The sequence below is a fragment of the Gadus macrocephalus genome, chromosome 7 (genome assembly GCF_031168955.1).
Source record: "Gadus macrocephalus chromosome 7, ASM3116895v1".
Taxonomy (NCBI): Eukaryota; Metazoa; Chordata; class Actinopteri; order Gadiformes; family Gadidae; genus Gadus; species Gadus macrocephalus.
Genome location: NC_082388.1, coordinates 14,741,315 through 14,756,915, shown reverse-complemented (window position 1 = coordinate 14,756,915; position 15,601 = coordinate 14,741,315).

Here is a 15,601-nt window from a genome sequence, read left to right as displayed (position 1 = left end):
GCCCCGATCTACCGGGGACCAGGCGCGACCGGGACCGGGACCGGGAGACGGAGCGGGGCCCAGCACCGACACCGTTACCGCCTCCGAGAGGGGGAACACCCCCGAGGAGCCCGAGAGCTCCCCCCTAACTGAGCTATCGGACTTCGCCCAGGCGGGGGGGGAGAACTCGGCCCGACCGGGACAGTTCGCTACGGCCCAGCATCGGGACGATGCCCTGCGGCACGCGTGGGGACATGTGGTCGCCCACGACGGTCAGGTGAGGGACTCAGTGAGCCACCTGACCCACCCCCACTTCTGCACTCAGCGGGGGTTGCTGTACAGGGTCGACGTACGCGAGGGGGAGGTAGTACAACAACTGGTGGTACCGCGACCGTACGTGTCTAAGGTTTTGTTCATGGCCCACACACATTTGCTCGGCGCACATCTGGGCATGGACAAAACGCGAGAGCGGGTGGTGGCGCGGTTCTATTGGCCCGGGGTACGCAGAGATGTAGCGCGTTACTGCCAGGAGTGTCCCGACTGCCAGCGCGTAGCCCCGCGGGCAGTGGAGCGGAGTCCGCTCATACCGATGCCCATTATTGAGACTCCCTTCGAGAGAATAGCGCTGGACATCGTAGGACCCCTCCCCAGGACGAGCCGGGGACATCGATATCTCCTCGTCATATTAGATTATGCGACCCGATACCCCGAGGCCCTCCCACTGCGTGCGGCGACTAGCAAGGCGGTAGCCCGAGAGCTAGTATTACTCTTTAGCCGGGTGGGGCTCCCAAAGGAGATCCTCACCGATCAAGGCTCCTGTTTCATGTCCCGCGTAGTCAAGGAGCTACTAAAACTGTTACAGGTCTCCCAGCTCCGGACCTCGGTATATCACCCGCAGACGGACGGGCTAGTCGAGCGGTTTAACCAGACCATCAAACGGATGCTCAAAAAGAGCATCGAGGCGGACGGGAAGAACTGGGACCAGTTGCTTCCCCACGTCCTCTTCGCCATTCGTGAGGTGCCCCAGGCTTCCACGGGGTTCTCGCCCTTCGAACTCCTTTATGGGAGGAGACCCCGTGGAATACTGGACCTGGCGAAGGAGGCGTGGGAGAGTCATCCCTCTCCACACAGGACCACCATCGAGCATGTGGAGCTCGTCAGGGACCGAATGGCCAAGGTCTGGCCCATAGTCCGAGACCACCTCGCCCGTGCTCAGCAGGCCCAAGCGCGCGTGTATAATAGGGGGGCGCGCGTGCGGAACTTCCGACCAGGCGACCGGGTCTTGGTGCTGGTTCCAACCAGCGAGTGCAAGTTTCTCGCGAAATGGCAGGGCCCGTACGAGGTAGTAGAGGCCGTGGGGCCCGTTAACTATAAGGTGAGGCAACCCGGGAGACGCAAGCCCACCCAGGTTTATCATGTGAATCTGTTAAAGCAGTGGCGGGGTGAGGACGACCCTCCCCTACGGGCCCCCATGGCCTTAATGGCTCGGCCCGCGATCCCTGACGTCCCGATGGGGACCGACCTCAGCCCCGCCCAGAGACAAGAACTAGGGGAGCTGGTGCTGCAGAGCCGGGACGTGTTTTCGGACGTGCCGGGGCGGACCTCGGTGATCTCCCATGAGATCCGGACCGCTCCGGGGGTGACGGTTCGGATCCCGCCCTACCGGGTACCCGAGTCCCGGCGCAACGCCATCCGAGCCGAGGTGGAGCGGATGCTGAAACTGGGGGTAATTGAGGAATCCCGTAGCGCCTGGGCTAGCCCTATCGTGCTGGTGCCCAAGCCGGACGGGACCCACCGGTTCTGTAATGACTTCCGCCGGTTGAATGAAGTGTCTGACTTTGACTCCTACCCCATGCCTAGAGTAGACGAGCTGATCGAGCGGCTGGGACCGGCCCGGTACCTGTCCACGCTGGACCTAACCAAGGGGTACTGGCAGGTCCCCCTGGCCCCGTCGTCCCGGGAGAAGACGGCCTTCGCAACGCCGGGGGGCCTGTTTCAGTACACTGTCCTGCCCTTTGGTGTCCACGGGGCCCCCGCTACGTTCCAGCGGATGATGGACCAGGTCCTAAGGCCGCACAGCAGTTACGCCGCAGCATATATCGATGATATAATCATCCACAGCGCCAGTTGGGACGAACACGTCAAGCACGTGCGGGCCGTGCTCAACGGCCTACGAGCGGCCGGGCTTACCGCCAACCCTGCAAAGTGCAGGTTGGGGCGGGAGGAGACGGCCTATTTGGGGTACCGGGTGGGGAGGGGGAACGTGCGACCCCAGGAGGACAAGGTGGCGGCTATCCGGGAGTGGCCTCAACCCCAGACCAAGAAGCAGGTGAGATCGTTCCTGGGGCTGGTGGGGTATTATCAGCGTTTTATCCCGGGGTATGCCACCCTAGCCTGCCCCCTGAACGATCTCACCCGGAAGGCCCTCCCGGATAGGGTCCACTGGACTGAGGCAGCGACGAGGGCCTTCGAGGACCTACGGGGGGCCCTATGTAAGGAACCGCTGCTGGTCACCCCTGATTTTAACCTCCCTTTCACCCTCCAGACAGACGCGTCCGAGGTGGGACTAGGTGGGGTCCTATCCCAGGTCCGGAACGGAGAGGAGCATCCGGTGACCTATCTCAGCCGGAAGCTCCTCCCCCACGAGCGGAACTACAGCACCGTAGAAAAGGAGGCGCTGGCCATTAAGTGGGCCGTCACTAAACTAACGTACTATCTCCTAGGACACCAGTTCGTCCTGGTGACGGACCACGCCCCACTGAAGTGGATGGCCACCGCCAAGGACACGAATGCTCGGATCACGAGGTGGTTCCTGTCCCTCCAGCCCTTCTCCTTTACCGTGGAGCATAGGCCGGGGCGGGAACACACCAACGCCGACGCTCTGTCCCGCCGAGATGCGTGCGGGGGCTGGGCCCCGCGCACGGAGGGGCATAAGCAAAGGGGGGGAGTGTGTGGCATTCCCCCGGTGCCACGCCCCCTGTTCGGGAGAGTCGAGGCCGGGATATACCGCCGGTGGCCAACAGCCGGCGACAAATCCCAACCTCCCGAGAGCCGCAATCGGGGAAACGAGGAGCACCTGGGCAGGAGGCACCCAGGTGTTAAAAGGAGGCCACCAAACGACAGATGGAGGAGAGTCGAGTGGAAGAGAGGACGACGCAGAGGACCGAGACCGTAAAGTGAGCCGCACGGCGGACACGTGGACGGCGACTCGAGCAACCCCCCCCGACTTCGATGTACAGCGTGCGCTTGTGTGGATACGAAACCGAATATAATAAACCGCCGTTTGAGGCTTTGGACCCTCACACCCTGCCTGGTCCTTACTTGAGCCCCTCTACCAAACCGAGTTACCACAGTGTACAGAAGTGTATATGTGTATGGGCATGTCTTTGTGTGTGTGTGTGTGTTTATGTGTGTGTGTATGTTACTCTCACTATAAGTGCATTCCATCTTTTACTTGGCGTCCGCACACAGGGCCTCCAGCCAGAGAGGCTCTATGGGGTTCTGAATGGATGGGATTCAACGTGACAGAAACAAGGCGACAGTGGAGAGTGGCCGGGTTTCCCATGAGCTGAACCAGAACCTTACAGAACCTTACGGAGGTTAAGACAACATAAAGGGCAGATTGAGGATGTATTGACGGAAAAAAAAAGGTCAGAAATAAAGATAGGGATTTGATCGAAAGACTGATGCAGATGTGTTTCTACGTCTACCTTTCGGGCCTTTATTGTGCAGCTCAGTGAGCAGTGTGTCAAAGCCATTTGAAGGGTACACCCCCCAGCAGCAGTTGAGTTGAAAAGTTCACGTCCTCTAAGACTGCCAGGCCGATGTGCTTGGTCGGCCATTTGGTTGAGTACACACGCGGACACACACAAACACAAATAGATGCATGCACACACACGCGCTAGCAGAGACACCAACACACACACCAACACACACTAACACACTAACTTTAATGGAATATCCACTACCCCTTGCTATTTGCTTGGCTTGTGGGACATTTATTTCTTTGAATATAGAAAGCAGTTTCCACATTGGTCCTCAAATATGAATGTGAGGCTGGATGGATTGCAGCCTCATCATCATAAACAGAGAAGAAGATTGAACAGACGTCATGTCTCAAAAAGCTCAACCTCACAAAGCTCAGTGTTCCAACCCAAATTACCCACATTGTATATCACAGAGAATACAGGGCTCCAACACTATAACCGAACAATACCTAACTTCTCACATATCTGCTTTGTAAAACTTCAGCATGAGCATCAAAATAGTATAAACTTATATATATATGTTCTAAATATAAATCAAAGATAAACCTTAATGTGATTAATGAAAATCAGTGATTGATGAAAGAGAGCAAATGGTCTGTAGCCTCATAATTTTTCTTTTAAGGGTTAGCACGTCCTGGGAGTACGAACTTAATGCACATATAGGAAAATCATCTGCATATGATTTGGACACGATTTATGCATTCCAATGTTCTTCCTAAAAAGGAAAGGCTTTGGGCTCGGAAACATGGTCTTGAAGTTGCAGATTCATATATTCTGGCAATTATCAATGGTGAAAAAGAAATCTCTGCCTAGGGCAGGGTTTTAAGTACAGTGCAAAATACGGAAACTTCTTTTGCTTGCTTTTCTCTGTAAACAGGCTCAATAGAGGACTCAATAAAGAACTTAAAAATTAAATCAATGTGGCAAATGGAAAAGTTATTTATAAAATAAAGGAGTTCTCTATATTATATTATTATATTATTACATGAGAATACTAGAATATTTTCATGGGTCAGTACTAGACACGTTGATCTGCTTGAGGTTGTAAGACTTGATCTCAGAACCTTGCTCTACAATGAGTTAGAATAACACTTTTTTGTCTCACATTCTCCTATCCTCTTGTTTCAATTAATCTTCTTCTTCTTCTTATAAAGCCCCCCCCCCCACACACATATTTGTTCCCTTGTGAGGTCAGCAAGTATGTAGGCCATGAAGTCACTTACATCAGAATCCTTGTTCAGTAAACGAATGAAATGGTTTGGCTAATGCTTTGGTTTCTATCTTTACAAATGAGATGCATGAGAGCTGAGTCTGCAAATTACTATTATATTATATTTTATTTTCTTATGATCAATGATGGCTACAGCCCGGAGGAAAAATGTTTGAAATAGGCTTGAGGAGCATTTAAATGTGCAAAGCATAACATATTCCATAAACCTCCCCGAAAAACTGCCCTAATTAAATTAAACATAATTCATTGGAATTGTTTTTGAATGTCACACACACACACACACACACACACACACACACACACACACACACACACACACACACACACACACACACACACACACACACACACACACACACACACACACACACACACACACACACACACACACACACGATGACTCTTGTTCTTTCTCAGCTGCATCTTTCCTCTATGGCTCAGAATATTGTGTTCATATAGTGATGTATAAAATAAAGGATATACAGTATATGTACATGTTCGGGGGGTTGTGATTGGTCTGGTGATGTCAGGCTCCCCTGGACCCCCTTACAGAGGTACACGTTTGTCCCTCGGACTGCTTATGATATCTGCTTTGCCTAGCTTACTTACTTACTGCCTATTATGCCTCCTCGCATGTAGGGCAGCGAAAAAGGTCCTGAAGATAAGCGAGAAACTGGCAGGCCATGGCTGGGTAGTCATTTATCAACACATATAGTCGCTGCCTTACGTTGTTCAAAAACCCTGGCCAATCAGATATCAGACCAAGTAAGTGGTGCATTATGTTTCTTTTCTCTGGCCGAATTCAATCTGTAGTGATTATTTTTTTTCTGTTTATCTATTAAAATAGTTGTTTGTTTTTAGCTAAAACGGTTTTGATTGCTTCATGGATTGCTCCCCTTTCCTTAAGGGCTGCTATTGTTTTTAAACTTCTGCAGCCTGTGGCACTGCACCCAATGTTTGTTCATGCTCTGTCATGAAGCAACCTCCCTCTCCCTAGCCCTGAGTGGCCCGTCCACATTTTGGGTTCATAAAGATGGTTTCAACGGGCTCGAGAGCTCACAAAGCTAGCCTTTGTCTGTTATCACATGTGCATGTGAATGGAAGGCTTGTTTTATCAAGGTTGGCAGAAGATTTTTGTTGAGTAGGTCACTCCACAATACACAAAGTGACCTCCACGATGCACAAGGCAAAGATGAAAGCCTACATGATGTCTTTATAGCTGTATTTTCTCTGTGTCTTTTGCTATAAACCAGGGCCCATTGTGATCAAGGCTCTCAGTGTAGGACATCAGTGCAAAGTGGCAATGAATATAGGGAGCAACGCCATTTTGGTCCTAATCCAACTTCTAGAAGTGAAATCAAGTTATAAACAGTACATGTCCTATGCTTATAACTCAGAGCAGAGGAGTACAGAAGAGAAAACCAGATAGGAGCTGCAAAAATATGTATAGTTTTTAAGAGAAAGCTCAAACATTTTATGAATAATAATAAATTCTATATAAAGTATGCATGAATGACCACCAGACAGTGTATTAACTGCTCTAGCGTATTGCTGAACTCATAAAATAACTGAACTTGAGGTATTGCTGTATCAACATAATAACTATATCTCCCACTTTCTCCATACAATCCATCTGTTGGAGCCATTTAGAGGTCTTTTGTGTTGAATATATTTAAGTAAATATAATTTGAGTCTAAGGCTAAAAGTATGAGTTATGAATTATAAAGTATATGAAATATTATCAAATCTTCATTCATATGTATATTTATGCACTTTGTGATGACGTGGTGATTAGTCCGTTGTGTCACCTGGGGAAGTAGGTGTGTCACGCTCTACCTGGAGCCTATTGGAGGCCCTCATATAGGGCAGGCTAATCACTGTAGTTCGGGTTTGGAAGGCAGAGAGCCAACAGTTTTCTGACCGCATTAGTTCGCATTATCGCATTAGCTTATTATCGCATTATTGCATTAGATACACTATTATTTTACACTGAAAAGCCCTTTTTTGTCCAATACGAATGAACCCTGTTTTGGCCGCAAACAGCCATTGTTTGGAGTTTTTATGTTTATTTCCTGGAAAGTCAACCGGAGTTATTGCTTAATAAATCAATCAACAACAAGTTAAACAATCTCTGTGCGTGCTTCTCAAGAAATGTGTGTCGGACTACCTCTGCCTCAGGAACACATAGGGCGAACAAAGGGTTCGAGTCTGACAAACTTTTGGAGAGGACAAAGGAAGACGGGCGCGCGCGACAGACGCGCAGCTCGTTTGGATACGCGTGAGTAAACAAACCCACGGATGAGCCGTGCACAATAAAGTGCTTGTGAATATGGATGTGCGGATGAGATCCGCGTTTAAAGCCCCGTTCTATGAACTGTCTGTTTGAAATGAATTATGATGCGATCGCTAAATAAAGTGACAAAAAGGAAAGTGGCAACAGATGCTCTGTGCGCGCGCATCCCGCGGACGCGGTGGATAGGCGAACGGAGCAAAATAAATAAGGAAGCGATCTAATAAAAGGAAATCATTAAATCAAACTACAATAAAAAAAATGGACATGACTGAACTGAAAACGACCGCGGAAGCGGAGGATCGTTTAAAATCTCTGACTGCGACACGCAGAGGGAAACTTGGAGTGTGCACAAGGAGAATACATGAAACACAAGCCTTGTTGACTGAAGGTGGAAATATTGATGATGTTGACAAATCTATGCATATGTTCAAACAAGCTGTGGATGAGTTTAATAAGGTGCACAATTCTGTTCAAGAGCTGTTATCACAAGAGGAAAAAGAAACGGACACTCTGGACTGGTATGAGCCAAGAGTGATGAACTTCAACTACTTAACAAAGGAGGTTAAAACATGGAAAAAGGAACAGAGTGCACAGTTAAAGGTTGACCCACTGGACAGCATATCAAACATCTCAAGGAAAACAACTGCATCAACTATTTCTTCTGCTGCTCGGCTGGCTTCAGCTGAGAAAGCAGCTCTGGAGGCTAAATCTGCTGCATTAAAGGAAAAACATTCATTGCAGTTGCAGGAAACTATCATCAAATCAAAAATGGAAAAAGTGGAACTGGATGCAGAAATTGCAGCGGCAGATGCAAAAATGAAAGTTCTCTTAAACCCAAATGTAACAGAGTTTTATGGTGATGCTATGAATGAATATTTTGAGGAAACAAGCAAACAGGAAAATGTGGAACAAACATTTACAGACACATCTGCTTTGGAATTCATTCAATTGGGTGCCGTGCCTAAAACTCCACTACAGAGAGCGGTTGGTGACACTCATAAGAGCTCTCAAGTGGCAAAAGGGGCTGCAAACCCACACCTGGGAGACCCTGCAACCAGTCACATCACTCATGAAAACATCAGCACAATGGTAAAAAGTCAAAGGGATATCACTGAGCTCATGATAATGCAACAAAATCTGTCTCTATTGCCTAAAAGAGAAGTGCCAGTGTTTAAAGGTGATCCACTATCATACCAACCTTTCATGCATGCATTCAAGTACTTAATTTTTCATTTTCCTTCTTGGATTTCTTGTTTTGACCATGGTAATAGGATATGGGTAATTTTCACAAGCTTTGTTAGTCAAAAGTTTTCGGAATATCTGAAGCTTCCCAACGTCGTTAAACCGGTGGAAATAAAAAAAAATTGAAAGGCAATTCAATTGTATTATAGAATATAATGCAAGAAGATACCATTGCATCTTGCCTTGTTAAACCTGCGCAATGATCTCCATCTTGTGAAGCTCTTAACAATCGATAAATATACCTTTTTGCACTACAACCATTGTCTTGGGTCCCCCTGAACATCAGGCTCAAAGCTTATGAAAAGGGGTTGAAACTGCAGTCGCACCCTGACTCATTCCTAGAACACTTCAACCATTGCAGCGGCTGCAATGAGATGACAAAGGGATGATTTAACATGATAGAGATGCAGCTTCATACTTAGAACCGCTTGCCGGTAATGAGCTGTAATCACTGCCTCCGCAGCATCAGGGGAAAAACATAATGCTTCTGCTTCGCAGATGATACAACTCTCACCCTGCATTGCGCTTAAGGAAATATTGGCTCAATGTGCACTAAGGTACTCAAGAGCTTGAATTGAACTTTGTGCGGAATTCATGGGCAGCTACTCCCGTCTAATCTAATTTAGCCCCACTAGCCTTCTCATTGGCTAATGGGAAGGTTGTAGTTTGTATTTAGTTTAATACCGTAGAAGCCTTTTCTTCTCTTACTTACATACTTGAGGTCGCATATCTCTTTTACTTTGAATCTCAACCCAAATGTGTTAACTACAAGCTTGACTCTATGGGCCCTATTTTAACGGTCTGAAACGCAAGTGAGAAGCGCCAAGCGCAAGTAGCTTTGTGGGCGGCCCTAAGGCGATGTTGCTATTTTACTGGCGCATAAATGACTCTTGCGCCCGGCGCAAATCTAAAAAGGAAGTAGCCTTACCCGTAGGTGTGGTTTGGGCGTAACGTGCAATAAACCAATGAGAGTGCCATCTCCCATCCCCTTTAAGAGCCATGAGCGCATTTAAATCTGACGAGTTGATATTTTGACAGCGCGTTTGCAGTCTCCGATGAGACAGATGCATGACCACATGAATTTCAAACTTCAAATGACTCAGTTTATGCCCAAATAATATGGCCTAATTCACAGATGGAAAAGCGTTTTCTTCCACAACTTCAGAAATACTGAGTCCTCAAATAAATGTTGGCAAAGACAACTTAACACACATTTGATATGCGGTAACTGTGGTTCTATTTAATGAGATAAGCAATACATTAACCAACATCGTTTCTTACCAGTATTGTATGCATTATCGTTATCAACGTGTGTTTGACGTGTGTCCCCCCGCTAATATACATTGCCATGGACTGTATTATGCGTTACGTGTTTAGTTTGCATGTGTTTAAACAGACGCACACACGCGCACGCATTCATTAAATATTTTACACATACAAGCACGCGCCCGCATTCATTCATTGTTTTTAACACTCAAGGTAGAACAATGTTTTCTCACAATCAAATACCTAAAAGTTATGGGCTTGTACACGATGTCTGTGTCAAGAAAATATGTGTTTGCTGTACGGTGTTTGCAGATGCATTGATTTAAAAGTACAACTTATTACCGCTGTATCAGTTGTTCTTTCCCAAATAATTTACCAAGAATGTGTGGCTAGGTAGATGAGAGAAGCAAAGTTTATGCGCGAGGTGCACAAGCAACATTATGCATGCGCCCTTAAAATAGCATCTGAACAACGCGCCACTGACTTTAAAGCAGGTATTTCCTGGTTTGTGACGCAATTGTTTTCTGAAACTGCAAAATAGCACCAGGGAACCTTTACGCCAGAACACGCCTCCTCCTTTCGCCGAACCGCCCCCTGGGGCGCAAGATCATTCCCTAATTTACCGACGCGTGGCGCAGGAGGGAAAAGAACGCTCTGCGCTAGTTGCAAACTAGCAACGACACATTGCGCCGGATGCAAGATAGGGCCCATGGTGTGAATTTGAGACTTATATTTTCATTCTTTCCGAATTGCTTCCAACATGCCCGGGTGTTGCACTTTTATGTAATAGTTGTTAAGGAACACAAGAACGGTTGTTCCTTTCTTGTCTAATAGGGCTGTTAAAAAGAAAGCTTGAGGCAGAAGCCAACCAGCTACTGGGGACTACTGTTTCAGTTACATTAGCCCGTTGAAGAAAGCAGCACTTGTTAAACACTTTGGCGTTCTTTCATTCATCAGCCCACATTACATTCACTGCGTTGACGACACTTATATTCAATAAATATAATAGCATTTCTGGGGAGTGGTGAAGTGTAAAGATTAATCTGTTTTTCTATGTTCAATTAAGGAGGGAAGGGGGACTGCTCCCATACCGTGAAACAGTTATGAATTATATGAATGCATACATACTATCAATATATTCATTGACAGTATGTATGCATATTTATCTCGTGCTTCTATGGTCAATATTACTCGCATGTTATCTCATGTTAAGACATTCGCAGGGGGTGCAGTGGCGCACGTCGCTCTGGCGTTGGAGGTGATAGCGGTGTTGGTGCAGTCACGGCCTGGAGGTCTCTGCCTGTCCAGGCCCTGACAGGGCACCGGAGAGGCAGAGATCTCCAGGCCCTGACAGGGCACCGGAGAGGCAGAGACCTCCAGGCCCTGACAGGGCACCGGAGAGGCAGAGACCTCCAGGCCGTGACCAGGGCTCTGGAGAGGCAGAGACCTCCAGGCCCTGACCAGGGCCCTGGAGAGGCAGAGACCTCCAGGCCGTGACCTTCAGGCCGTGACCTCCAGGCCGTGACCTCCAGGCCGTGACCAGGGACCTGGAAAGGCAACGAGGGGGGGTGGGGGGAGTTGCCTTTTTTTTATTTAAAACTATTACACCACCTGCTTTACTTCAGTTTCAGCTTTTCTAAAATATTAAAATGATGGATTCCACTGCAGCATTGGTGGTGGCAAGCGGGTATTGATTAAAACATTACAATCTCAAAAGGGCTGATTTAGAGTCAGATTGCAGAGACCCCTGACTGTTTCCAGGTGCATTAATAACATATTGGAGCCAGTTTAATTCCGCACTGTTCCCCTGCCCTGTGGACTCAGTGTTGCGTGTATAGCATTTGATTGTTCAATGAATTGCATTACATTTTTTGTGGTACTTTTTGCAAATAAATCTGTTATTTTATGTCGATTGGTCGACAGTGCACGTGAGCATATACAACTGGAAAAATCGGGCATTTGAATGTGGAGAAACGAGAGACCAGTATGTTGTCACTGTTGCATGGCCTACACCAAATATGATCCTTTTAACTTTGAATGTTTTAAAGGCAAGGGAAAGAGTAAGGTGATGGGTCTAGTCAAATTAAAAACATTTGAAACTAGGGATTTTTATTTCTTGAAAGATATTAAAATAATGACACATTTCAATTCGCTTTCGACATTTGTGTGTTTAAAACATGAGAATAAGCTAGATGACGGAGATAATCTGTTGCAAGCGCCTGCAGGTTTGACCACCACCTCTAGATCAGTGGAAGCAAATAAGAGGAGAGACACACCCTAACCCTAACCCTAATGTTACATTAATAACTGAATTATACAAGAGGGACTTGTTTCCATTATGCATTAATTATTTACGCTTGAAAGGTCTTATATAATATATATATAATCAAATTGGACAAAAACCCAATATCTAATGAATATATAGATTTATAATATAGACATGGAATTAACCATGAAGGTAGGGGTACAGCTGTTCACCAGAAACATACATATTTAATCTTGTCTCCTATAAATGTCTGAACCCCACCCTGTTACCACCTACAGGTTAGCATTCATTCAAACAGTATAGGCAGTAGTGGATACTATTATCAGCCTGCTTCATCATCACTTAAGGCTGGGCTGCCCCTTGGAGAGCGAGGGTTGATCAAAAGACCAATGATACACACAATCACACACACACACACACACACGCTCACGCTCACGCACACGCACACGCACACGCACACACACAGTCCCTCATCTTATTGCTTCACTGTCCTAGTAGTGTTCCCTCTCCCGCCTTGCTGTTTCTCATTGGTCACTGGGCTGTGGGACCTCATGTACCCTCGTATGTAATTGGTAGCTTCGTGCCTTAATGTGATGTGAACGGATGGCTTTGTCTCCCGAAGAACAAAACAGAACACAGGACCCCATGAGAGCTCCACTCATACGCACGCGCACACACACACACACACACACACACACACACACACACACACACACACACACACACACACACACACACACACACACACACACACACACACACACACACACACACACACACACACACACACACAAAGCCATCTTAGATCTCAAATGTAATGAGAGAAAAAGAGTGAGGCAGTGAGTGGGAGGGAGGACTTTGGGATAGCTAAAAGCTAAAAGGTATTAACATTTACATCAAAAGTCATTCTTGGCTGTTAGTAAACCATGAGATGGAAGTAAAGACAAAGACAGGAACCAGAGACACAGTAAGACCTAGATGTCCCTCTGCCAAGCCTTTAGTGCTGTGCCGGTACTGTGGAGACACTGACCGGCCTTGGCATGACAGGGATCAGTCCAAAGGGATCAAGAGATATGAAAGGCATGCTTTTAACTTAATAACAACGAGTCTGCCATAATGTGTGGTTATGCAAGACATCATTTAGTCTGCTACCATGAAGACTAATTTGGAATTATCATGAAAGAGAGTTCTTTATTTAGAAAGTATGCATGTTTAGAATAATACGTAAAAAGTAGAGCTGTCAGTTAAACGCGTTATTAACGGCGTTAACGCAAACCAATTTTAACGGCGTTAAAAAAATTATCGCGCGATTAACGCAATTGTTTTATAAAAAAAAAAAAAAAGAAGATCCATGCAGCCTAATCTGGAGCTCCAGGAAGACCTCCAGACCGTTGGCAAACAACCGCACTATTCAGTCCGATTAGGGGACCCATTTCGGCCTCAGACGCTACGTTGTCCCGCTACTCTGTTTGTAATGCTCATACACCTTTCTTATACTCAGTGGGACCACTGTCCTTCAACATGGGGCCTCAAAACGGTATCACACGAAGCCCATAAAATTACAGTGAGCCACCTGCTAAATTTCTTGTTTACTAGACCCCTGGTAGATATTATGACCCCTGGGAGTCTAAACATAACCCATGGGAGTCTAGAACTTTTGTACTGTAGTGACCCTGGGACAGTTAAATAGCTTTGTGTGTTATGTGTTACATTATATTTCGTTGTCCGTTATGCCAGTTGTTCTATGTGCATGTATTGTAATGTTCTTCTTGTCAATCAGCGTGGGGGCGAATCATTAGGTCAGCTGGGGGAGGGCCTTGGAAGAACAGGAGGGTGGGGGCCTGCACGCGAGTGAGACCGTGTTGGGGGTTGCCGGGGTAACCGGGGTTTGTTTTGTGTCGGTTTTCTGCCGTTGGTTACAATGTTACGGGTTTCAGTGACCTGGTTTTGGTTAATTAAAACTACCTTCAACTACTAATGACTCGACATCATTATGTCACCGGCGAGGTCGTTACAGTACAGTAAAAAATAACGCTTAGTTTTGTACTCTAAAAAATAAGCTTAGGGGGTGGGGCATTGGAGGAAGGCGGGATGATTTGAATGTGCTGTAATTCTCAAATGCAACAAAGGTGAGAGTCCCTTTTAAATAAAATAAAATCAATGAATAACAATAATCAATCATGCAGACATACTGGGATATGTGGAAAGGGACCTTCCTAACCACATTGTAATCCCTACTTTACCCTTTTTCTGAAACTCCCTTACAATGACTTTGCTACTTATTCAGATGATAGGAAACTGGAATTCATTCAAAAGCAGGATTTCCCTCTGTTTCCTTAGCATTTCTGTCTTTTTTGCTGGCATCCTTAAAATCCCCAAGACCAACCAAACAAACACACACAACCACTATGAATAATACAACTCCCTAAAAACCCACAACATGCCCCGGGAAAGCATTAACATTTATATCGAACCACAAAGCTGTTGTTTGGCTACCATGAATGTATGTGGTTTCCAACTCAATTTTCAAACAAAACAATGGGAGGGGGGAAATGTTGGCGAAATTGACACACGCACTCCCTGCTCGAAGAAGCGCTACATCAACACATTGGTCTTTATTTCACGTCCCTACAGAGGCCATTGTTGGGGTGGTGAGGGTTCGGAGTCGAGTGTATGTCAAGCCTGCTTCAGAGGCTCAGTACTAAGCAGCCGCCACAATCGCACAGACACACTTGTAAAACACAGAACATGGGGAGTCTGTTTCAACTTAGCGAATCCTAAATCCAGCGTGCCACCGGGGAGCCCTCATAATACCAGACCAGCGGGGCCGCGACCCCGGAGCCCCCTCCGGCTCCCCTCCCTCTTTGCCTCCTCCACACTCTATCTTTTGTAACCCACTCATCACAAGTCCAAGGCTGTGTTCTGGACTGGCACGCCGAGGCCAGGCCCTGGGGCCCTGAGGCTTTTTTGGGTCCCCATGGTGCCCGATGTTACCATGGCAACGTGTGCAGGTTCAAACTAAATGACTCCACTTATCTAAATTAAATCTGCCCAATTGGGGTGCTGGCAGCACCGGTCAATCTTCTCCAGCAGGGCCCCCCCCCCCCCCCTCCCCCGTTGTGGCTTAAGCACAATACCTTGGGAGTGGCCCTGGGTGAGAAGCGATCGATAACAGGGTTCTTTTTTCTTTGTCTCATTTGTAAACTCCCCCTCTCCCCCAGAAGTCAGGCAGTGATTCTGACAAGGGGTGGGGGGCCGGCCCACCTGGGTGTTCCCTCCTGCGATGGTCACAGCTCCTCTCCCTCTCTTGGTGATAGCCCCTCTCTCGCCTTTTACTCCCTCTATCTTTATATTCCCAACCTCATGAGGCAATATATATATATCCTTCACATATGTGCACAAATGCCTACGCACGCACGCACGCACACACACACACACACACACACACACACACACACACACACACACACACACACACACACACACACACACACACACACACACACACACACACACACACACACACACACACACACACACACACACACACACACACA